We start from the raw sequence: 25,628 nt of genomic DNA, 5'->3' as shown, positions 1-25,628 counted from the left end.
TATGAAGCAATTATGTCAATGTTGTTGTTTTGTTTTGAGACAGGTTTCACTCTGTTGTCCAGGTTGGAGTTCAGTGGCATGATCACAGCTCACTGCAGCCTTGACCTCTTTGGGCTTGGTGATCTTCCCACTTCAGCCTCCCTAGTAGCTGGGACTACAGGTGCACGCCACCATGGCTGTCTAATTTTTGTATTGTTTTTGTAGAGATGGGGTTTCACTATGTTGCCCAGGCTGATCTTGAACTTCTAGGCTCAAGCAATCCTCCTGTCTTGGCCTCGCAAAGTGCTGGGATTACAGGCATGTGCCACCATGCCCCTAAAGGGGACACATCAAGGGAGGTGAGTAGATGGAAAGCAGTTTGATTTGAAATAGCTGGGGAAATGATTATTACTTTTTTCCTTTTTTTGCCGGGAGACTCCCGGTGTTGGTGGATATAATCACTGTTTTCAATTTTTTGAAGAGCTGTCAAGTGGAAGACATTCTGTATTGCTCCAGGCAGCATAACTACCAGCAATGGAAGGAAATAAAGGGAAACAGATTTCAGCTCAGCAGGAGGCAGAACTTTCTAAGATTTAGAGCTGTCCAACAGTGGAGCAGGCTGCATTACTTGAGGGAGTGAGCTCCCTGAAATTTGAACTGTTGAACAAGATGACCATCTGGCTGAATGTACAAGAGGGAATTCCTGCCTGGGCGGCAGTTGCACTAGTGACCTTTAACGAGGTATCTTCCAATTCTAAGGTTTCTAGACTGTTTAACTCAGCTAACTTGACCTCTGAGTTATGCTGTTAAAAAAATTATTAGACAGCTCATCTATTGACTTAAATAACTGCATGGTCAAGTTTACGATAAGATTTTAGAAACTGAGAAGTGGGAAAGCAGGTTTAATACTTAAAATCCAGATACCATCCAAACCAATTAATTAATGGCACTTTGAACAAAAGGGAAGGGAGGGGCCGGGAGCGGTGGCTCACGCCTGTAATCCCAGCACTTTGGGAGGGTGAGGTGGGTGGATCACGAGGTCAGGAGATCGAGACCATCCTCGCTAACACGGTGAAACCCAGTCTCTACTAAAAATCAAAAAATTAGCTGGGCGTGGTGGCGGGTGCCGGTAGTCCCAGAGACTCGGGAGACTGAGGCAGGAGAATGGCGTGAACCCGGGAGGCGGAGCTTGCAGTGAGCCGAGATCGCACCACTGCACTCCAGCCTGGGCGACAGAGCGAGACTCCGTCTCTAAAAAAAAAAAAAAAAAAAAAAAAAAAAAAAGAAGGGAGGTTTGTGAGTGGTGTGTGCGTGTGTGTGAGAGAGAAAGAGAGAGACACGAGAGAAAGAGAGAGTCATTCTTTCGAATAATGTGTCCTGGGCAACTGAGCGTTGTCACAGAAAGCATAAAACGCTCTACAGTTTTGCTTTACACATACTTGCTCAGTCGGATTCTTCACTTCCAGCATTACTGCAGGCGGAAACCAGGGCTCAGGCCTGGTAAACAACCTTCCGGAAGACGATTCTGGACCCGGACACCCACTACCGCCTCAGCGGGCAGCTGACCTAGGGCTGCCTAAGGAGGAAGTGGGAGCCCCCGGCCTCCCGGGCGGAACTACCGCTCCCAGGGGCGCCCGCGGCGCCGCGCACGCGCGCTGGCGTGGCGGCAGCGCCGCTGCAGGACGTAGGGAAGCCAACAGGCGAGTGGCGAAGGTGGCGGCAGCGGCGGCGGGGGCAGTCACCGGCGAGGGCGACGGCTCCGAGGCCGAGTGGCGGTCCGGCAGAGTCCTCCGTGTCTTCATCCGCATGAGCCCCTTGGTGAGCGCGCGTCCCGATTTAGCCCGCGCGCGGTGCGCCGCTCCCTGCCTCGCGGCCGGCTTGCTCCGGCCTAGGGCCGCAGCCTGCCTCTGACGGCCGGGCCGTCCGGTCCAACTGACCCCGGGGTCCCGGGACCTTCCCGTCAGTGTCGGGCGAGGTGGGGGTTGGGGGACACTGGGTTAGGCCCAGGGGAGAAATGTGGCGGCGCGCAGGAGCCAGGGCGGCCTGGGGCTAAGGAGAGGGAGAGGCGCGTGGGGGATGGGATGGGAAGGGACTGGGGGACCGCCGAGCGGTCTCGGGTGGGGGCCAGAGACTAGAGGCCCGGCAGGTAGGGAACTGAGTACAGGAGGCGAGAACGAAATGGAATGTCTTTTGAGTGTCGCTGATAAAGATGTCGTGCTGCGGGGAAGCTTGACAAGCTGGACACATGGGTCTAGGGGCAGCCCACCTACCACAGACACTCACCATACTTGGCATCTTTCCTCTTGCTGTCGGAGGTCTGAAAGTGAGGTAGCTGTTGGTTATTTCCATCCCTTTCAACTTCACCTTTTATTGACTGGCAAAATTGTAATGGGTGCTGGCTAGGTAAACCACAGAAGTACACACAGGGTTCTGTGTATAAATGTGCATAAAAACAGGGAGACATAGTGATAGGTTCAGATGAGAACTAGGTCAAAGGAGGAATCAGTGTTTTTATTTTTAAATTTATGACGAAAATAAGTTCTGAGCAGGACTTTGAACTAGAGAGGGGTTTTAAACTGGAGTTCATTGACGGATAGAATTAGAAGGGTCCTTTCACTAGGATGATAAAATGACATCATTATTTTTATTGACTGCTATCTGAAACTTATTATTTCCTTCAGTTGTGAATGTGGACAACAAGCCAGAGTAGAATTAGCAACGCTTATGACTTTGTCATCAATAAAAATTACGGATATTTTTGTATCATATTTACAGTTGCAGACAGCTCAGAATATCATTTATGGTTATCACTTCTTTGAATTTCTGGTGTTACTAGACCCGCCGTTAAGACCTTGTTATTTAATGTGATAATAAGGCTGTACATATATTATTACCATATTAGTTTGTTAAGTTGTGTTGCTAATATTTCTGTATAATTGGCTTCCCTTGCAATCACATGTATTTAATTATGCATTTAAAAGAAATCTGAGAACGGGACCATAGGCTTCACCAGACTGCCAATGAGGTCCATGCACAAAAAGATTAAGAACTCCTGAAATACTATAGGGGGCTGAGGCGGGCGGATCACTGAGGTCAAGAGATGGAGACCACCCTGGCCAACATGGTGAAACCCATCTCTACTAAAAATACAAAAATTAGTTGGGTGTGGTGGCCTGTGCCTGTAGTCCCAGCTACTCGGGAGGCTGAGGCAAGAGAATCGCTTGAGCCTGGTAGGTGGAGGTTGCAGTGAGCTGAGATCACGCCACTGCACTCCAGCCTGTCGACAGAGTGAGACTCCGTCTCAAAAAACAACAACAACAAAAAAAACCCTCCTGAAATAGAAGTAAGTTTTTTTGAATCTATAAGTCTACTTAGAAGAACATCTGAGTCATTAAAGTCAGACAGGATGACAGTGTAGACGAAAGAGAATTTCATAATCAGGGAGATAAAAGATTTGGATGGGATCAGAGTAGCCTTTTTTTTTTTTGGTTTTGAGATGGAGTCTGGCTCTGTTGCCCAGGCTGGAGTGCAGTGGCGTGATCTCCGCTCACTGCAACCTCAGCCTCCCGGGTTCAAGTGATTCTCGTGCCTCAGCTTCCTGAGTAGCTGGGACTACAGGCACCCACCACCACGCCCAGATAATTTTTATATTTTTAGTAGAGGCAAAGTTTCACCATGTTGGTAAGGCTGGTCTCAAAGTCCTGACCTCAGGTGATCTGCCTGCCTCGGACTCCCAGAGTGCTGGGATTACTGATGTGAGCCGCCGCATCCTGCCCAGAGTAGTCATTTTGAAAGAACAGACCATAAATGTTTCATTCAGGGTAATGGGGAGTGAACAAAATAATTGGAAGAAGAAAGGGAAGTGAATATGTTGGCCTTTAATTTTTGTATTAAGGCACCTCCCCAGTTCCAAGTGATTGCAGCTCTGTAAGCTCTGATGTTCTGATGTAACCCTGTGAAAAGAAATTTTACTGTTTGCTGGTTTTCTTTAAATCATGGAGGTGGAATTTTGTTTTTTTGGGACGGAGTTTCACTCTTGTTGGCCAGGCTGGAGTGCAATGATGTGATCTCGGCTCACTGCAACCTCTGCCTCCTGGGTTCAAGCAATTCTCATGCTTCAGCCTCCTGAGTAGCTGGGATTACAGGAGCGCGCCACCACGCCCAGCTAATTTTTGTATTTTTAGTAGAGATGGGGTTTTGCCATGTTGACCAGTCTGGTCTCAAACTCCTGACTTTGTGATCTGCTCACCTCGGCCTCCCAAAGTGCTGGGATTACGGGCGTGAGCCACCGTGCCTGGCCCTAATTTTTCTATCTTTAAATGAAAAACAGGAGAATCTCTCTTGAAATATATTTTTTGGGCCAGGCATGGTGCTCATGCCTGTAATCCCAGCACTTTGGGAAGCCGAGGTGGGTGGATCACCTGAGGTCAGGAGTTCGAGACCAGTCTGGCCAACATGGTGAAACCCTGTCTCTACTAAAAATACAAAAATTATCTGAACGTAGTGGCAGGCACCTGTAATCCCAGCTACTTAGGAGGCCGAGGCAGGAGAATTGCTTGAACCCAGGTGGCGGATGTTGCAGTGAGCCGAGATTGTGCCATTGCACCCCGGCCTGGGCTACAAGAGCAAAACTCCATATCAAAAAAAAAAAAAAAAAGTGTGGGCGTGGTGGCTCATGCCTGTAATCATCCCAGCACTTTGGGAGGCCAAGGTGGGTGGATCACGAAGTCAGGAGTTCAAAACCAACCTGGCCAAGATGGTGAAACCCCATCTCTACTAAAACTACAAAAATTAGCCAGGTGCCTTGATGGGTGCCTGTAATCCTAGCTAGTTGGGAGGCTGAGGCGGGAGAATCGCTTGAACCTGGGTGGCAGAGGTTGCAGTGAGCCGACGTCGTGCCACTGGAAGACAGAGTAAGACTCTGCCTCAAAAAGAAAAAAAAAAACGAAAAACAAAAACAAAAAACCCCAAAGCCATTTTACTCTTGCTATTAACTTTCTTTTCATATGTGATAGAAAGTAAACATACTATAGAGTTGAAAAGTTGGTAAGTCATTTTCTTGAAATTCGTTTTCAAATTCTTATTTGCTTCATTTTGGCATTTGCCTTCTCACTGACAAATCTCTCTTAACATTTTCTTCAGACTGTGTGTGGCTTGAAATTTTTACCTGTTTGTAAACAACCTGTCAACATCTTGTAGGAGATTTTTTTTCCCCTCTAAAATAATAGCAATAATAGAAAACCACTACAGTACCCTTTTTCTGGATAAAATGAAGGGGGAGTATGAAAAGGTGGATAAAACTTTTTATGAAGCAGATAATTGGTACTGGAACAGTTTATGTTGAGTTGAACACACCATATTGCAAGTCACTGCCTTGAAGAGATCTTCCCTGTCACTTTCTGCGTCCTTACATCACTCTCTTTGTCATTCTTTGTCCTCTTCCCCTTTATTTTCTTTATAGCGTGCTGCTATCTCTTATTATGTCGCTTGTACGTATATTTATAGAGTATTTTAATCTTTTTCTTTTCTTCCTTGAATGTTAGCTTCATGACAATAGAGACTTTGTCTTCACTGCTGTTCCAGAATAGTGGATGGCACACAATAGGTGCTAAGTAAATACTTGCTGATTAAATAAATGAATGGATGAGTTTATAGAAGCTAAGTATTTTATTTCTAAGAATAAAGCACATCCATTTAAAATCTTGCAAATCGTATTATACATACTGGGTTGAATTTCATCTTATGTTTTTCATCTTACTTTTTTTTTTTTTTTGAGATGGAGTCTTGCTCTGTCACCCAGGCTGGAGTGCAGTGGCACGATCTCAGCTTACTGCAACCTCTGCCTCCTGGGTTCAAGTGATTCTCCTGCCTCAGCCTCCCCGGTAGCTGGGACTACAGGTGCCTGCCACCATACCTGGCTAATTTTTGCATTTTTAGTAGGAAGCAGGTTTCACCATGTTGGTCAGGCTGGCTTTGAACTTCCTGACCTCAAGTGATCCACCTGCCTCAGCCCCCCAAAGTGCTGGGATTACAGGAGTGAGCCACCATGCCTGGCCATCTAACATTTTTTTAAATACAGAAAATTATTTCCCAGCACTATGTTGTGCGTTTGTGAGCGTTTGGTTTCATTTGGGGACTAATCATTCTTGGTACATGCTGCCACGTAGGTTTGATTATTCTTCACTTTGTATGATGTAATAAAAGGGAGAATCTGTAGGTGAAGTTCTTGTTTTGCTTAGGTTCTTTTACCTTTTACTGTGTGATCCTAGATTGTTTTATTTCTCCTCATTCTTCTTCCTTCTTTCTTCCTTCCTTTTTTTTTTTTTTTTTTGAAACAAGGTCTTGCTGCATTGCTTAGGCTGGACTTGAACTCCTGGACTCAAGTGATCGTCCTGCCTCAGCCTTACCAAGTAGCTAGGACTATAGGTAGGCACCATCACGCCTGGCATTGTTTCTTTTTGTTTTCTTTTTTTTTTTGAGAGGGAGTCTCACTTTGTCTCCCAGGCTGGAGTGCAGTGGCATGATCTCGGCTCACTGAAACCTCTGCCTCCCGGGTTCCAGCGATTCTCCTGCCTCAGTCTCCCTCCTGGGCTGGGACTACAGGCAGGTGCCATGACGGCCGGCTAATTTTTGTATTTTTTAGTAGAGACGGGATTTCATCATATTGGCCAGGCTGATCTTGAACTCCTGACCTCGTGATCTGCCCGCCTGGGCCCCCCAAAGTGCTGGGATTACAGGCATGAGCCACTGTGTCCAGCTGCATTGTTTCTTAATTGCTCTCTTATTCAGTATGTTGAGGGCCACAAATTTGCTTCTGTCAAAATGAAAGCAAAGGAGCTCTAGAAAGCGATATTGGTGCTAGAATTAGCACTGAATTACAATCAGTGTAACTGATTAGTAATCAAGGAAGTGAAAGCCAAAATAAGTGAAAATATGTTTTTCACATCAGATTTATAAAAAAAAATTTCATGTCTGGGCTGGGTGCAGTGTCTCACACCTGTAATCCCAGCACTTTGGGAGGCCGAGGTGGGCGGATCACCTGAGGTCAAGAGTTTGAGACCAACCCGGCCAACATGGTGAAACCCCGTGTCTACTAAAAATATAAAAATTAGCCGAGCGTGGTGGCATATGTCTGTAATCCCAGCTACTTGGGAGGCTAAGGCAGGAGAATCCCTTGAACCTGGGAGGCTGAGGTTGCGGTGAGCTGAGATCGCACCACTGTACTCCAGCCTGGGCAACAGAGTGAGACTCCACCTCAAAAAAAAAAAAAATTTCATGTCTGACAATATCAAATATTGGTGAAGATGTGGCAAAAATGGTAATTTTGGAAACTACTGGCCAGGCGTGGTAGCTCCTGCCTGTAATTTTAGCACTTTTGGAGGTTGAGGGCCACTTGAGACCAGGAACTGGGGAGTTCAAGAACAGCCTGGGCAACAAAGTGAGACCCCCCATCTTTATTAAAAAAGAAAATATTTATAAAAAATTAAAAAAAAAGAAACTGCTACCAGTTACTGTTGGGAGGAGGAAAAACTGTTGGTTGAGCGTAAACTCTTACAGCTGCTTTTGGAGACAGTATTTGCAGCAAATACTGTCAAAGTTGAAAATAAGCATACTCTATAATTTCATGTCTATAAGGGAATACGAATGGGAGGTAGTGGCAAAGGGGATGATATCTACAATTTTTTTTTTAGACGGAGTCTCACTCTGTCGCCCAGGCTGGAGTGCAGTGGCGCGATCTTTTTTTTTTTTTTTTTTTTGAGACGGAGTCTCGCTCTGTCACCCAGGCTGGAGTGCGGTGGCCGGATCTCAGCTCACTGCAAGCTCCGCCTCCCGGGTTCACGCCATTCTCCTGCCTCAGCCTCCCGAGTAGCTGGGACTATAGGCGCCCGCCACCTCGCCCGGCTAGTTTTTTGTATTTTTTAGTAGAGACGGGGTTTCACCGTGTTAGCCAGGATGGTCTCGATCTCCTGACCTCGTGATCCGCCCGTCTCGGCCTCCCAAAGTGCTGGGATTACAGGCGTGAGCCACCGCGCCCGGCTAATTTCTTGTATTTTTTAGTAGAGACGGGGTTTCACCATGTTGGCCAGGATGGTCTTGATCTCCTGACCTCGTGAGCCACCCGCCTCGGCCTCTCAAAGTGCTGGGATTACAGGCGTGAGCCACCGCGCCCAGCCGGATAGCTATAATTTTCTTTTTTTGAGGCTAGACACAACTGTGACAATTAACAGTTAATTCTGGGAGGCAGAATATACGTGCTAAATTATTATTTGTATCTTTCTCTATTTTCTGCTGTTTTGTTTTTTTTCTTTTTGTTTTTTTTTTTGAGATAGAGTCTTGCTCTGTGGTCCAGGCTGGAGTGCAGTGGCGCCATCTCAAGTCACTGCAACTTCCCCCTCCTGGGTTCAAGAGATACTCCTGCCTCAGCCTCCTGAGTAGCTGGTACTACGGGCACGTGCCACCACACCTGCCTAGTTTTTTGTATTTTTAGTAGAGATGGGGTTTCACCATGTTGGCAAGCCTGGTCTTGAACTCCTGACCTAAAGTGATCCGCCTGCCTTGGCCTCCCAAAGGGTTGGGGTTACAGGCATGAGCCACTGAACCCAGCAGGTTTTGTTTTTTTGTAATCCATAACTTTTAAATATTATTTTTGCAACTCTTTGAAAAATTGTAAGCCTACAGAAGAGTTGTTCAGCAAACATTCATCTATTCTTCACCTAGATTTGCGGTTAACATTTTGCCATGTTTACTTTACACATAGAAGATGCACATTTTACTTTGAGAATCCGAGATGGACAGATTACTTGAGCCCAGGAATTTGAATTTTGAGACAAGTCTTGCTCTGTTGTCTAGGCTGGAGTTCAGTTGCACTATCAGGGATCATTGCAGCCTTGACATCCTGGGCTCAAGCGATCCTCCCACTTCAGCCTCCTGAGTAGGTTGGGATGTGCCACCACACCCGGTTAATTAATTGTTGTAATTTTTATTTTTTGAGATGGAGTTTCGCTCTGGTTGCCCAGGCTGGAGTACAATGGCACAATCTCAACTCATCGCAGTTTCCACCTGCTGTGTTCAAGCGATTCTCCTGCCTCAGCCTCCCGAGTTGCTGGGATTACAGGCATGTGCCACCATGCCCAGCTAATTTTGTATTTTTAGTAGAGATGGGGTTTCACCATGTTGATCAGGCTGGTCTTGAACTCCTGACCTCAGGTGAACTGCCCACCTTGGCCTCCCAAAGTGCTGGGATTAGAGGGGTGAGCTACCACACCCAGCCAATTAAAAAAAAATTTTTTTTTTTTTTTATTACTGGGGAGACAGGATCTCCCTATGTTCCCCAGGCTGGTCTCAAACTCCTGGGCTCAAGCAGTCCTCCCAGCTTGGCCTCCCAAAGCTTCGGGATTACAGGTGTGAGCCACTATGCCTAGCTGCTAGACTTTAAAATAAACTTTATTCGGCCAGGCGCAGTGGCTCACACCTGTGATCCCTGCACTTTGGGAGGCCGAGGCGGGCAGATCACGAGGTCAGGAGTTCGAGACCATCCTGGCTAACACTGTGAAACCCCGTCTCTACTAAAAATACAAAAAATTAGCTGGGCGTGGTGGCAGGCGCCTGTAATCCCAGCAACTCGGGAGGTTGAGGCAGGAGAATCGCTTGAACACAGCAGGTGGAAACTGCGATGAGTTGAGATTGTGCCATTGTACTCCAGCCTGGGCAACCAGAGCGAAACTCCATCTCAAAAAATAAAAATTAACCCAGGAGGCGGAGCTTGCAGTGAGCTGACCTCAAGCCACTGCACTCCAGCCTGGGCGACAGAGCAAGACTCCGTCTCAAAAAAAAAAAAAAAAAAAAACACAAAACAAAAAATTAGCTGGGCTTGGTGGCTCACGCGTGTAATCCCAGCTGCTCAGGAGGCTGAGGCAGGAGAATCGCTTGAACCTAGGGTTGCAGTGAGCCGAGATCAACGCCACTGCACTCCAGCCTGGGCAACAAGAGCAAAACTCAGTCTCCAAAAAAGAAAAAAAAAAAAACAAAAAACCCCAAGAACTTTATTCTCCTGGTGCTTTCTTAGCCACCGTCACAGCGTTGTCACGTCTCACTTTACCAAGCTGGCTCCACTGAGGGTTTGTGAGCTGCTCTCCAGTGATGGCACATAGTTCTTATTACCTAACAAGGTGATACTACCTGATCATGGCATTCTGGAAATTGTGACAATATGTACTGATCTTTTGTTGGTGCAACTAACAATATAAAACTTGCTGCTCTGTAAATGTATGCTTCAGTTTAATTAGTTTATTTAGAATAATTACCCCTAATACTGATTTTTGTTTTTGTTTTAGAGACAAGGTCTTGGTCTGTCATGCAGGCTGGAGTGCAGTGGCGTGATCACAGCTCACTGCAGCTTCCATCTCCCTGACTCAAGAGATTCCCCTGCCTCAGCCTTCCCAGTAGCTGGGACCACAGGCACATGACACCGTGCTTGGCTAATTTTTGTGTTTTGTATTTTATTTTTGTTTGACCAGACGAATTTTAAATACAAGTTTTGTATTTTTTGTAGAGGTAGGGTTTTGCCATGTTGCCCACACTGGTCTCGAACTCCTGAGTTCAGGTAATTCATCTGCCTCGGCCTCCCAAACTACTGGGATTACAGGCATGAGCCACTGTGCCCAGCCACTCATGATGTTTGTAGATAGTTTAATAGCGAAAGTATGTACATTCCAGTGGTAACACATTCAGTTTATTATTTTTTCCTTTTTCTTTTTTTTTTTCTTTAGGGGTAAGTGTACTGGAGAGAGTTGGTTATACATTCTAGGAATCTCAAAGGTAAAGTACAATTTAAAAATAATTTTTTAAATAATTTTTTTAAGTTTGCATACAGCTACAGATTTTTAATTTTTATGTAAGTGGAATCATTTTTTTTTTTTTAGACATATTCTCACTCTGTTGTCAGAGTGCAGTGGTGCCATCATAGTTTACTGCAGCCTCAAACGCCTGGCCTGAACAGGGTGATCCTTCTGCTTCAGCCTCCTGAGTAGCTGGGAATATAGGAGTGTGCTGCTTTGCCCAGCTGAGTCCTCCTTATTTGCTTTGGACAGACTAGTACTTGAAAAAATAATTTTCAAATGTTTAGTTGAGTATTTTTTTTTCCTTCAAGTTTTTGGAGGCTGTTTTTTTGTCATACACATCTCCTTCTCTGGAGTTAATTTTCAGTTATGTATGTTTTACACTTGAACTGCCTAAACTTGTGTTTGCATATTATTTTCAACTTTAACTCCTTAAGTAATCCTTTTCAAGATATTTTAGTTTTTTTTTTTTTTGAGTTGGAGTCTCGCTGTGTCGCCCAGGCTGGAGTGCAGTGACGCCATCTCAGCTCACTGAGCCTCAGCCTCCCAAGTAGCTGGGATTATAGGTGCCACCATGCCCTGCTAAGTTTTTGTATTTTTAATAGAGACAAGGTTTCACTATGTTGGCTAGGCTGGTCTTGAACTTCTGACCTCTAGTGATCCGCCTGCCTCAGCCTCCTGCAGTGCTGGGATTACAGGCATGAGCCACCGTGCCCGGCTTTTTTTTTTTTTTTTGAGACAGAGTCTTGCTGTGTTGCCCAGGCTGAAGTACAGTGGCATCATCTCTGCTTACTGCAACCTCTGCCTTCCAGGTTCAAGTGATTCTCTTCCCTCAGCCTCCCTGGTAGCTGGGATTACAGGCGCCCACCATCACATCTGGCTAGTGTTTTGTATTTTTATTTTTATTTTATTTTATTTTATTTTATTTTTTTGAGACAGAGTCTCGCTTAGTCGCCCAGGCTGGAGTGCAGTGGCGCGATCTCGGCTCACTGCAAGCTCTGCCTCCCGGGTTCACGCCATTCTCCTGCCTCAGCCTCCCGAGTAGCTGGGACTACAGGCGCCCACCGCCTCGCCCGGCTGATTTTTTGCATTTTTAGTAGAGACGGGGTTTCACCGTGTTAGCCAGGATGGTCTCGATCTCCTGACCTTGTGATCCGCCCGCCTCGGCCTCCCAAAGTGCTGGGATTACAGGCTTGAGCCACCGCGCCCGGCCGTGTTTTGTATTTTTAGTAGAGACAGGGTTTCACCATGTTGGCCAGGCTGTCTCAAACTCCTGATCTCAAGTGATCTGCCTGCCTCAGCCTCCGGAAGTGCTGGACTAGGCTCAAGCCACCATGCCTAGCCAGATGTTTTAATTTGTAAAGGAACTAGAACCAAAAATTTTGTACTGTATACACATTTTAGAATAAGTTTTAGGCACCTAGCTGTTTGATTTCTGGTAACTAAGATTATAGTCAGTTAAACTTTACTGCTGGCGAGGCACAGTGGCTCATACCTATAATCCTAGCACTTTGGGAGGCCGAGGCGGGTGGATCCCTTGAGGTCAGGAGTTTGAGTCCAGCCTGGCCAACATGGAGAAACCCTGTCTTTACTAAAATTACAAAAATTAGCTGGGCATGGTGGCACACACCTGTAGTCCTAGCTACTTGGGAGGCTGAGGCAGGAGAATTGCTTGAACCTGGGAGGCAGAGTTTGCAGTGAGCCAAGATTTTGCCCCTGCACTCCAGCCTGGGTGACAGAACGAGAGTCCGTCTCAAAAAAGCAAAAACAAAAAAATCTTTCCTTCTTTATGCTTACCTATATTTTCTAATTTTTCTGGATATGTTTCAATATGTATTATGATTTTGTAAAAGCATTTCAGAAAGGTGGTTATTTTTTGTTTCAAAGCTGAAACCCAGTTTAAAACTTGGTAATATAGTGGTCAGAGGAAGTGGTGAATATCTTGATACTTCAGTTTCTAATATTTAATATACATATAAATGAATGGTTGAGGCTGGGCGCAGTGGCTCGCACCTGTAATCCCAGCACTTTGGGAGGCCGAGGCACGTGGATCACCTGAAGTTGGGAGTTTGAGACCAGCCTGACCAATGTGGAGAAACCCCGTCTCTAGTAAAAGTACAAAATTAGCCAGGCGTAGTGGTGCATGCCTGTAATCCCAGTTACTCGGGAGGCTGAGGCAGGAGAATCACTTGAACCTGGGAGGCTGAGGTTGCCATGAGCTGAGATCACGCCATTGCACTCCAGCCTGGGCAACAAGTGTGAAACTCCATCTCAAAAAAAAAAAAAAAATGGTTGAGTGAAGGACTTAATAGACTTCATAGGGGTTTCTATAATTTTTTTTTTTTTTTTTTTGAGTTTGAAGATGAAGCAGATACCTGGTAAGTGCTTGTGTCTGAAAGAAAAGTATAAAAGTATAAATTTAGTTCTAATACTCCGTGTGTATGGCCAAAATTATGTTTTTATATACCTTTTTTTGTAAGCCATTTAAAAAATACAGGCTTTAAACATACTCTTGTAAGTGTATAAACAGATACTGCGTCTGCTTGTTAATCTAAGATGTCTGTCCGAAAAGGTGCTTGCTTGGTCTTGCTCCCTTATAATGCCGGTACACCCACGCTGGAGACTAGTAGAAGGCATGTTGTCAAACGTGTTTAGTTCTTTTTTTTTTTCCTTACCAATTTATGTGTCATTTATTTTCTGTGAATCTTTGGAAAGATTAAACCCACATGGTTCTTCTGTCGGAAAAAAGACAAAAAAATTAGTCAAGGCATATTAGCCTTTTTCCTTTCTCCTAGGATCAGAGTGTAGTATTATCCTGCCAGACAATCTTAATTTTGACGAAATACTTACATTTTTCGGACGTAGATTAACTTATTTTTTTATTTTTTATTTTTTGAGACGGACTCTTGCTCTGTTGCCCAGGCTGCAGTGCAGTAACGCGATCTCGACTCACTGCAACCTCTGCCTCCCAGGTTCAAGCAATTCTCCTGCCTCAGCCTCCTGAGTAGCTGAGACTACAGGCACCCACCACCACACCTGGCTAATTTTTGTATTTTTAGTAGAGACGTTATTTCACCGTGTTAGCCAGGCTAGTCTTGAACTCCCGACCTCAAGCGATCCACCTGCCTCAGTGCTGGAATTACGGGCGTGAGCCACCACACCTGGCCCTCCTTTCACTTTCTAATGCGGAATTCTAATCTATCCCTTTGTTTTACTTGTGTTATTTATATTTACTTACTTCCATTATCTTGACTACTTTACAAAAATGCATTAGGTCCAAAAGTTATTAACACTTAAGGCTGAATTGCCAAATGTTTAAAAATACAGATTTCTGTACCAGAAAAACTTTGCAAAAACTACATTAATTCTTTTTTGAGATGGTGTTTCACTCTGTCTCCTAGGCTGAAGTGCAGTGGCGTGATCTTGGCTCACTTCAATCTCTGCTGCCTGGGTTCAAGCGATTCTCCTGCCTCAACCACCCGAGTAGCTGGGATTACAGGTGCCTGCCACCATGCCTGGCTAATTTCTGTATTTTTAGTAGAGAAGGGGTTTCACCATCTTGGCCAGGCTGCTCTTGAACACCTGACCTCGTGGCCCACCTGCCTCGGCCTCCCAAAGTGCTGGGATTACAAGCGTGAGCCACCGCGCCCGGTCAAAAATATATTAATTCTTTTTTTTTTTTTTTTTCTTTTTTTTGAGAGTCTCTCTCTGTCGCCCAGGCTGGAGTGCAGTGGCCAGATCTCAGCTCACTGCAAGCTCCACCTCCCGGGTTTACGCCATTCTCCTGCCTCAGCCTCCTGAGTAGCCGGGACTACAGGTGCCCACCACCGCGCCTGGCTAGTTTTTTGTATTTTTTAGCAGAGACAGGGTTTCACCATGTTAGCCAGGATGGTCTCGATCTCCTGACCTCGTGATCCGCCCGTCTTGGCCTCCCAAAGTGCAGGGATTACAGGCTTGAGTATTAATTCTTTATGCAGAAATTATTTCATCTTTACTAACTCCTTTGGAACCCAAGGAATCTAACTTTGACTCCTCTAAAACAAAGTCCTTTTAATATCTAACTATTCCAGGTTGTGATAGGCCAACTTGGATTCTGACAAAGTAACTTATTATTAAGGCCTCTCTATGAATAAGTTTCTGTTCCTTAATTTGAAAATATTACCATGATAATGGTAATGGTAATAGCTGACTTTTATTGGATTCGTTCTCTTTTTCTTAGGCATTATGCACATTATTTGAAATTATGAATTCCGTAATTGTATAGAGACATCTTAATGATTGATTTCTTTTTGAAAAGCTATTTTAACAAACTGGATAATGGTGACTAGGAGGTTTCTTTTGGGTAGAACCACAGTAATGATAGTAATGCTGTTTGAAGTTTGATAATGAATATGTGTAATTTTTATGAAACATCATTCTGGTAAATGTGATGAAATGTACATGACAGCCCTCTGTTTACATGCTTTCTTTAATTTTGAGGGTGGACTCTTGAATCTTGAAACAGGCTTTACCAGTATTACAGCTCAGCAAAAATGCAGCTGAGGCTCAAAGTTCTCTTTCTGCTCCTTCATTCAGTTGTTTTGTATACCCACTGTATTTATGGAAACAGCTAAGTTCATCCAGGGGACCAAAGCTTCCTCAAAGCCTGGGGGTTGTGAAAACTTCCTCTCATAAGTTTACAGTGTTCTAAGGATTTTAGATTGTTTTAGTTACTTGGTTTATCTTGATCTCCAGATTTATATATATCTTACTGAGTTGTCATTAGAGATTGTTAAATTAGATTTGGTGGTATTTAATTTCACACTCATACAATTAATGGAGGTGTATCTAATTGTGAAAGTTCCAGATAGGTACTTATTTCTAGATTGGTTGGATACTTCTATGTTATTTATTTCCTCTGGGAAGTAATGGGGTATACTTTTAATGCCATTGCAGTTCTGCTTGTTAGTGTGTAGCTTGTTATTGTTGAACTATGTCTTCTTTTGAAGTTAAGTACTATGCCCTTTTTGTGGCATTTGAAAATTTTCTCATTTTTACAGAATTTGTCTTGTGTGTTTCAGTAATTGCACTAGTAGATCTTCAGCAGGGAAGAGCTTGGTGTCAAATTTTTATTGTTTTTCTTTTCTTTTTTTTTTTTTTTTTTAAATTCTTCAGCTAAGACTGCAGAAGACGTGATTTATTGTATGGGTGTTATACTTGGCTACAAGTAAACACAGAAATAGTCCAGAATGTCACAGGTCCAGGGCAGAGGACCAACATGGGCAGTTTTGGTTATGAGCAAGGTGGGTTTCAGGTGATCGGTGATCAGAGGGTGATGAAGTTCTAGATCCATTGAGGTAAGCTCTAGACAGTAGCATGCAGTCCCACAACTTGTACCAGCATCCCCAGCGTCTGGCATTCCATGTTTCTGCTCCTGTGGCCTCCACGGTGCAACAAGCTAGCGGTTTACTTGGACCTCTGCCTCATCTTTCTTTTGTGCATTCGCTTCTTCCTCCACTTGACTCTCATGGTGCAGAGGTTTCCAAGGAAATGGCACTAAGGCTGAGAGCTCCTTTTTTTTTTTTAAATTACTAAAGTAATAAATATTTATTTTTATTTATTTATTATTATTATTATTATTATTTTGAGACAGAGTAGCGCTCCGTCACTTGAGCTCAGGAGCCTGCACTTGCCCAGGCTGGAGTGCAGTGGCACAGTCTCGGCTCACTACAACCTCTGCCTCCTGGGTTCAAGCGATTCTCCTGCCTCAGCCTTCCAAGTAGCTGTGGTTACAGGCGCATGCCACCATGTTCGGCTAATTTTTGTATTTTTAGTAGAGACGGGGTTTCACCATGTTGGCGAGCCTGGTCTTGAACTCCTGACCTAAAGTGATATGCCTGTCTCAGCCTCCCAAAGTGTTGGAATTACAGATATGAGCCACCATCCCTGACCTGTTCTTTGTTTTTTAAAAAAACCTAAAAACAATGGGAAAAAAATGAAGGGTTTTCTTTCTCACATATGCATGCACTTACTATTTGATTTGAATTATTTTCCCCCAAATTATAGTTAACATTATATATAATTGTTAAGTGCTTTATACATTTTTTTTTTTTTTTTTTTTTTGAGATGGAGTTTCGCTCTCGTTGCCCAGACTGGAGTACAATGGTGCAATCTTGGCTCACCGCAACCTGTGCCTCCTGGGTTCAAGTGATTCTTCTGCCTCAGCCTCCTGAGTAGCTGGGATTACAGGCAGGCACCACCATGCCTGGCTAATTTTGTGTTTTTAGTAGAGACAGGTTTCTCTATGTTGGTCAGGCTGGTCTCGAACTCCCATCCTAAGGTAATCCACCCACCTTGGCCTCCCAAAGTGCTGGGATTATAGGTGTGAGCCACTGCACCTGGCTGCTTTATTCATTTTAATTCATTTAACTTTCAAAACCCTGTGAACATACCCTATAAAGTAGGTTCTGGTATATGTATTTGCAGATGAAGAAACTGAGTCATAGAGAAGTAAAGTAACTAGACAAAGATTGCTACAGCCAGGGAATGGCAAACCTGAGACTTGAGCCCAGGTACTCTTGCTCCAGGGTTTAACTCCTAGACTGCCTCTGGGATCTTACCATGCATATTGTTCTGCAGTTTGCTCTTTTCACTTAATGATGTCTGATGGACATCTTTCTTTGTTGTTGTTGTTTTAATTTTTTTCAATTTTTCAATTAAAAAATTCTTTTTGAGACATCTTGTCACCCAGGCTAGAATGCAATGGTGTAATCTCAGCTCACTGCAACCTTTGCCTCCTGGCTTCAAGTGATTCTTCTGCCTCAGCCTCCCAAGTACCTTGGATTACAGGTGCCTGCCACCATGCCCGGCTAATTTTTTTGTTTTGGAGATGGAGTCTGGGTCTGTTGCCCAGGCTGGAGTCCAGTGGCAGAATCTCGGCTCACCGCAACCTCTGCCTCCTGGATTCAGGTGATTCTTTTACTTCAGCCTCCTGAGTAGCTGGGACTACAGGTGCACACCACCATGTCCAGCTAATTTTTGTATTTTTAGTAGAGACAGGGTTTCACCATATTGGCCAGGCTGGTCTTGAACCCCCGACCTCGTGATCTGCCCGTCTTAGCCTCCCAAAGTGCTGGGATTACAGGCGTGAGTCACCACTTGCAGCCTAATTTTTGTATTTTTAGTAGAGACAGGGTTTCACTATGTTGGCCAGGCTGGTCTTGAACTCCTGACCTCAGGTGATCTGCCCGCCTCGGCCTCCCAAAGTGCTGGGATTACAGGCGTGAGCCATCAAGCCCAGCCTAAATTGTTTATTTTTTTGATGGACATCTTTCTACATGGTTTGAGTGTGCCATTACTTATTTAACTTAATGCCTTTCAAACTTAATCTTGTTGCCAGGTATGGTGAGTCATGCTTGTAGTCCCAGCACTTTGAGAGACCGAGGTGGGTGGATTGCTTGAGCCCAGGAGTTTGAGGCCAGCTTGGCCAACATGGCAAAACCCTGTTTCTACAAAAAATACCAAAGTTAGTTGGGCACGGTGGCGCATGCCTGTAGTCCCAGCTACTCGGAGGGAGGCTGAGTAGGTAGGAGGATCACCTGAGCCCGAGGAGATTGAGGTTGTAGTAAGCTGTGATCTAGCCACTGCACTCTAGCCTGGGGGACAGAGTGAGACCCTGTCTCAAAAGAAAAAATAAAAAGACAAACTTAATCTTGTTTAACATTGCCAATTTCATTAGTAATGTTTTCAAGTTATATAAAAAGTCAAGGTTTTTGAATTGGAATAGTGATGAAACATTAGTATTCCCTAAATAGTGCATATTAGCTATTCACATGTATTGATATTGTCTCAGTTGAGTTGTATAATAAAATCTGAGCTTAACCCACAAACCATTTATTATGAATGAATTTAATTATTTTTGTAGTTATTCTGTCTTCTTTAGCTCTGGAAAATTAGTATATTGAGGGAAAAATCAATAATCTGTTTGAATTTCATTTGTTTACTTTTGACATCTTCCGGAATTCTGGTGTCATCACAAGAAGTCTATTTTGTTGAACTGTGAGTACTATCTGGCATTATATTACTTGTATTTTCTTTCTTTCCTTTTTTTTTTTGAGACAGAGTCTCGCTGTGTCGCCCAGGCTGGAGTGCAGTGGCCGGATCTCAGCTCACTGCAAGCTCCGCCTCCCGGGTTCACGCCATTCTCCTGCCTCAGCCTCCCGAGTAGCTGGGACTACAGGCTCCCGCCACCTCGCCTGGCTAGTTTTTTGTATTTTTTTTAGTAGAGACGGGGTTTCACCGTGTTAGCCAGGATGGTCTCGATCTCCTGACCTCGTGATCCACCCGTTTCGGCCTCCCAAAGTGCTGGGATTACAGGCTTGAGCCACCGCGCCCGGCCTGCCTGTATTTTCAAAGTAATTTGCCTTTCAATTCCTTGTACTTGTGTCAGGCAGGGTTAGTTGGTAGTAAGTCCATTCTTTTTTCTACAGTGTTTCACTCTTGCTTCAAATATACCAACTATTTTGTAGGCCATAGTTCAAAACAAAACAAAACAAACAAAAAACCAAATATACTGACTAAAGATAGTAAAGTAGCACTTGTTTCACATTTTTTCTCATTAATATTTACTGCCCAGTTTCAAAGAAATATCTTTCCAGTCGTTAGTAAAAATGTCACACTTGTAATCCCAGCTCTTTGGGAGGCCAAGGCAGGCGATCATTTGAGCTCACGAGTTTGAGACCAGCCTGAGCAACATAGCGAAACCCCATCTCTACAAAAAATACAAAAATTAGCTGGGCATGATGATGTATGCCTGTAGTCCCAGCTACTCAGGATGCTGAGGCAGGAGAATTGCTTGAGCCCAGGAGGCGGAGGTTGCAGTGAGCCGAGAGCGCACCGTTGCACTCCAGCCTGGAGAACAGAGTGAGACCCTGTCTCAAAACACACAAACTTCAGATATGTTCATTGAAATGTGAGAAGATATTTTCAACTAAATTTAGTTGCAGGCTTTTTTGTTTTGTTTTGAGACAGGGCCTCGCTCTTGCCTGGGATGAAGAGTGGTGGGGCCATTACAGCTCACAGCAGCCTCAAACTCCTGGGCTCAAGCAGTGTTCTCATGTCAGCCTCCTGAGTACCTAGGACTACAGGTGCATGCCACCACATCTTGCTAATTTTTGAAATTTTCCTTCATAAATACGGAGTCTCCCTATGTTGCCCAGGCTGGTCTTTTGAATTCCTGGCCTCAGGTGATCCTCCCGCTTCGGCCTCCCAAAGTGCTGTGATTACAGCTGTGAGCTACCATGCCCAGCCTTAATTACAGTTTTCTAATAATGTTTTCTAGTAATTTTGGAACTAAGTAGCAGCTTGACTGATTCCTAATTGGAGCATTGCTCTTTATCAGCCGGTCATTTTTAAAAGTAATTATAAATTCGAACATTCATTCAGCACCTGCTAAATGCCAGTCACTGTGCTAAGTAGTGGGGATACTGGGATGACAATGTCCCTACTTCAGGGAATTTGGAGTTTTGTTGTAAAAACAGCATTTTGTTGCAAACAATATAAAATGCTGCGGGAGAGATGAACCCAAATGAGGAAATATCTGAGTCAAGGGACTGTACTTGGTTTGAGCTGTACCCTGATACCTAAGTGTGATTTAACTGGCCAATGAAAGGAGTAGACAGAGGGCTCTAAACAGAGAATGTATAGCAGTGTAGTTTGTGAAAACTAGTATAAATTGTCACTGGAAAGTCATGTGTCCCTAATATATTGTGTATCCTTCATTATCCCTAAGGTAATGTGCCCCCCGTCAAGATCAGACCTTGCCTATCTTGTTCATCAGTGCTTAGCACATAGGTTGTATTTAATAATTAACATTTGTTGAATGAATGAGTGAAGGAAGTGTGTTAAATGAAGCATACTGTGCTTGTCTGTTCTTTTGTTTTGAGATAGGGTCTTGCTTTGTCTCCCAGGCTGGAGTGCAGCTCACTGCAGCTTTGACCTCCCAGGCTCAAGCAATCCTCCTACCTCAGCCTCCCAAGTATCTGGGACTCCAGGTGCATGCCACACCTGGCTAATTTTTAAATTTCTTTATAGAGACAGAGTCTCGCTATGTTGCCCAGGCTGGTCTCGAACTGCAGTGCTCAAGTGATCCTCCTGCCTCAGCCTCCCAAAGTGTTGGGATTATAAATGTGAGCCGTAGTACCTGAACTTGTCAATTTTTTGGAACGAGAATGAACTCATTATTTTAGTATATTATTAATGCCTGACAATTTTTAGATCATGTAATTTCACAAAACGTAAAATGAGCAAGAAACTGCTCTTGCACTGAAGGGGGTAAGTCCTGTAAGGAGAAGTAAATGTAAACAAATTGTCGTGATTCAACATGATATTTGTAAAAAATATTTGCAAGAGACACTCATCTATTGTATGGATTGGTTAAGTCACTGAAAAGTGGTGGATAATTAAAATGCTCACATTAGGCCAGGTGTGGTGGCTTATGGCTGTAATCCCAGCACTTTGGGAGGCCTAGTTGGGCAGATCACCTGAGGCCAGGAGTTTGAGACCAGCCTGGCCAACATGGTGAAACCCTGTCTTTACGAAAAATACAAAAATTAGCCGGATGTGGTGGCAGGTGCCAGTGATCCCAGGTAGTTGGGAGGCTGAGGCAGGAGAGTCACTTGAACCTGGGAGGCAGAGGTTGCAGTGAGCCAAGATCATGCTACTGCACTCCAACCTGGGCAAAAGAGCGAGACTCCATCTCAAAATCAATCAGTCAATAAATAAAGTGTTCACATTAGGCCAGGCAAGGTGGCTCATGCCTGTAATCCCAGCACTTTGGGAGGCTGAGGCAGGCAGATTGCTTGAGCTCAGAAGTTCGAGACGAGTCTGGGCAGCATGGTGAAACCTCATCTCTACACAAAATACAAAAATTAGCTGGGTGTGGTGGTGCGTGTTTGTAGTCCCAGCTGCTTGGGAGGCTGAAGTGGGAAGATTGCTTGAACTTGGGACATCAAGGCTACAGTGAGCCATTATCATGCCATTGTACTCCAGCCTGGGTGACAGAGCAAGATGCTGTCTGGGAAAAAAAACCAAAAAAAAAAAAAAGCTCACATTGATAAAATGCAAGAGATAACATTATATCAGGTTATTTAAAAAGTGGCAGTCATGGCTGGGCGCAGTGGCTCATGCCTGTAATCCTAGCACTTTGGGAGGCCAAGGCAGGTGGATTACCTGAGGTCAGGAGTTCGAGACCAGCCTGGCCAATATGGTGGAAGCCCATCTCTGCTAAAAATACAAAAATTAGCCAAGTGTGGTGGTGTGCACCTGTAATCCCAGCTAGCTGAGAAGCCGCAGCAGGGGAATCACTGGAACCTGGGAGGCAGAGGCTGCAGTGAGCTGAGAGCACACCACTGTACTCCAGTCTGGGCAACAGAGCAAGACTCATCAAAAAAAAAAAAAAAAAAAAAAAAAAAAAAAAAAAAAGACAGTCGTGTCCTCTTTTGCCCTATTACATTAATGTGACTATTACATAAATACTATGAGGAAGGTCAGGCGCAATGGCTCATGCCTGCAATCCCAGCACCTTGGGAGGCTGAGGTGGGTAGATCACTTGAGGTCAGGAGTTCGAGACCAGCCTGGCCAAATGGTGAAACCTCGTCTCCATTGAAAATACAAACGACTTAGCTGGGTGTGGTGGCACTAGCCTGTAATCCCAGCTACTATGGAGGCTGAGACAGGAGAATCACTTGAACCCAGGAGGTGGAGGTTGCAGTAAGCTGAGATCATGCCATTGCACTCCAGCCTAGGTGACAGAGTGAGACTTCATCTCGAAAAAAAAAATTAAATTTAATTAAAAAAAAATTATGAGGAAAAGTATGTGCACAATAAAAAAACAGTTCTGCCAAAGTGTAGGCATCAGTATGTAAAAATCTTTCACATAACGTAATCCTCAGGTAACATGATTTTTCCCAAATGTGCTTACTATTTGAACTATTATTTATTCAATGCCTTTTTTTTTGAGACACATTCTTGCTGCGACATTCAGGCTGGAGTACAATGGCGAGATCATGGCTCACTGCAACCTGTGCTTCCCGGGTTCAAGCGATTCTTCTGCCTCAGCCTCCTGAGTAGTTGGGTTTACAGGCATGTGCCACCACGCCTGGCTCGTTTTTGTATTTTTAGTAGAGACGGGGTTTTGCCATGGTGTCAGGCTGGTCTTGAACTCCCAACCTCAGGTGATCCATTCACCTTGGCCTCATAAAGTGCTGGGATTACAGGCATGAGCCATTGCACTGGCCAAAACATAGTTACTACAACTATTTCAGGAATGTTATATAGAATAAATGAGAAGAGCCGGGCACGGTGGCTCACATCTGTAATCCCAGCAGTTTGGGAGGCCGAGGCGGGCGGATCACCTGAGGTCAGGAGTTCAAGATCAGCCTGACCAACATGGAGAAACCCCATCTCTACTAAAAATACAAAATCAGTTGGGCGTGGTGGTGCATGCCTGTAATCCCAGCTACTTGGGAGGCTAAGGCAGGAGAATCACTTGAACCCAGGAGGCGGAGATTGTGGTGAGCCGAGATGGCGCCATTGCACTCCAGCTTGGGCAACAAGAGCAAAAGTCCATCTCAAAAAAAAAAAAAAAAAAAAGAGGCCGAGCGCGGTGGCTCAAGCCTGTAATCCCAGCACTTTGGGAGGCCGAGGCGGGTGGACCACGAGGTCAGGAGATCGAGACTATCCTGGCTAACATGGTGAAACCCCGTCTCTACTAAAAATACAAAAAAAAAAACTAGCCGGGCGTGGTGGCGGGCGCCTGTAGTCTCAGCTACTTGGGAGGCTGAGGCAGGAGAATGGCGTGAACCCAGGAGGCGGAGCTTGCAGTGAGCCGAGATCGCGCCACTGCACTCCAGCAGCCTGGGAGACACAGCGAGACTCCATCTCAAAAAAAAAAAAAAAAAAAAAAAAAAAGAACAAATGAGAAGAATAAACGAGACCAGCCATGAAAAGCCCGTAGTTGGTGCCTAGCACCTGGCAAGCCTGAAATGTGTGGTAGTTATTGTTTTTGTTTCCTAAGCACCCTTATTCTTTACTGCTGATCAATTAAAACTCTTCAAGCTCAACTGTTACTACTTCTAATAGCCTAAAAAAAGATTTGCTATTAGGTGGAAGTCAATATAGAAAGTAGCTTTTCTTAAACCATTCTGGCTAGAAAATGTGTTTCCTTTGCTTTAGTTGATCAGAAGTTAGTGCAAAATGTAATATAGCTATGGAAATTTTGTTTCACGAAGTTTCTGTATTTCATTTGTGATCACAGTGAACTGAAAGAAAAAATACTTTTAGTGTGATAAACACCATAATGTGTTAACAGATGTTAATGGGTTCTGGAACATCATATGGGAGCTGTTCCCTTTTCTAAGCGATGGTGGTTAGAGATTGTGATAATTACAGTGTTCAAATGCTGCTCTCAAGTTTGTATAATTTTTCTTACTGAAAAAAGTTGCTAAATCAGATACTTGAATTTAGAAGTATATTATTTGTTTAATTTAAAAGGTAGACTTAAATTTTTATTATTTTTGTGGAGACAGTCTTGCTATATTGTTCAGGCTGGTTATGAACTCCTGGCCTCAAGCAGTCGTCTTGCCTCAGCCTCCCAAAGTGCTCGGATCACAGGTGGGAGCCACTGTGCCCAACCTAGAGTTTATTTTTTAGAACAGTTTTAGCTTCATAGAAAAACTGAGATGATGGTACAGAGATAGCATCAAGATCATGTCTTCCCGTTATTAGCATCTTATATTAGCATGGTACATTTGTTTCAATTATGACAATTTGTTGCAATATCGTGAACTAATATTGATACATTATTATTAAATAAGGTTCATACTTTATTCCAATTTCCTCAGTTTTTACTTAGTGTCCTTTTCCTGTTCAGGATCCCGTTCAGCATACTTTTGTTACATTTAGATGTTATTGTGTAATTTTTAATTAGATTGTCTTGAATTAGATACATTCATGTATGTGTGTGGATGAAGCACACTCTTACTCATAATGCTCTTAGATTAAAGATAATTGGCTTTTTTTTTTTTTTGGATGGAGTCTCACTCTGTCACCCAGTCTAGAGTACAGTGGTGAGATCTCGGCTTACTGCAACCTCTGCCTCCTCCCTCATTCAAGCGATTCTCCTGCCCCAGCCTCCCAAGTAGCTGGGATTACAGGCACCTGCCACCACACCTGGCTAACTTTTTTTAAATTTTAATTTTAGTGGCTCACGCCTGTAATCCCAACAGTTTGGAAGGCCGAGGTGGGCGGATCACAAGGTCAAGAGATTGAGACCATCCTGGCCAACATGGTGAAACCCCGTCTCTACTAAAAATACAAAAATTAGCTGGGCATGGTGGCGCATGCCTGTAATCCTACTCAGGAGGCTGAGGCAGGAGAATCACTTGAACCTGGGAGGCGGAGCTTGCAGTGAGCCGAGATTGCGCCACTGCACTACAGCCTGTGGGACAGAGCGAGACTCCATCTCAAAAATAAAATAAAAAAATACATAAATAAAAAGTTTTAATTTTATTTTTAAGTTTTAGTAAAAATGGGGTTTCACCATGTTGGTCAGGCTGGTCTTGAACTCCTGATCTCAAGCAATCTGCCCACCTTGATGTCCCAAAGTGCTGGGAGTACATGCATGAGCCACCACTGCCGGCCTGATAGTTGGCTTTTAATTTTACTTTAGTAAGTCTTTTACACATGTAGGTTTCATAATGTTAGCAGGTAGTCTGTTTTCCCTCTTTAGTTATGACTTTGATATTTCCCACTTTGATGAAAAGGTCATTTTGG

At 44.2% G+C, this 25,628-nt stretch overlaps 1 protein-coding gene across 37 annotated transcripts in view; it reads left to right on the top strand.

Annotated features, from left to right (window-relative positions):
• The first annotated feature begins 1,665 nt into the window (after positions 1 to 1,665).
• The window catches only part of GAPVD1 (GTPase activating protein and VPS9 domains 1), a 111,021-nt gene continuing 87,058 nt past the window's right edge, over positions 1,666 to 25,628 (top strand). For 26 of the 37 annotated variants that reach the window (XR_012424396.1, XM_074016569.1, XM_074016570.1 and 23 more), the window contains exon 1: positions 1,666 to 1,797. The gene's annotated coding sequence lies outside the window, so the exon portion shown is untranslated. Of the gene's footprint in view, positions 1,798 to 10,748; positions 10,798 to 15,971; positions 16,100 to 25,628 lie in introns of all 37 variants that reach the window. The other 11 variants (XM_074016567.1, XM_074016557.1, XM_015436560.3 and 8 more) reach the window with 2 other exon arrangements.

Source organism: Macaca fascicularis, chromosome 15 (assembly GCF_037993035.2).
Source record: "Macaca fascicularis isolate 582-1 chromosome 15, T2T-MFA8v1.1".
NCBI classification, from domain to species: Eukaryota; Metazoa; Chordata; class Mammalia; order Primates; family Cercopithecidae; genus Macaca; species Macaca fascicularis.
The sequence above is the reverse complement of the archived record's forward strand: the minus strand, read 5'-3'. Positions and strand labels throughout refer to the sequence as shown.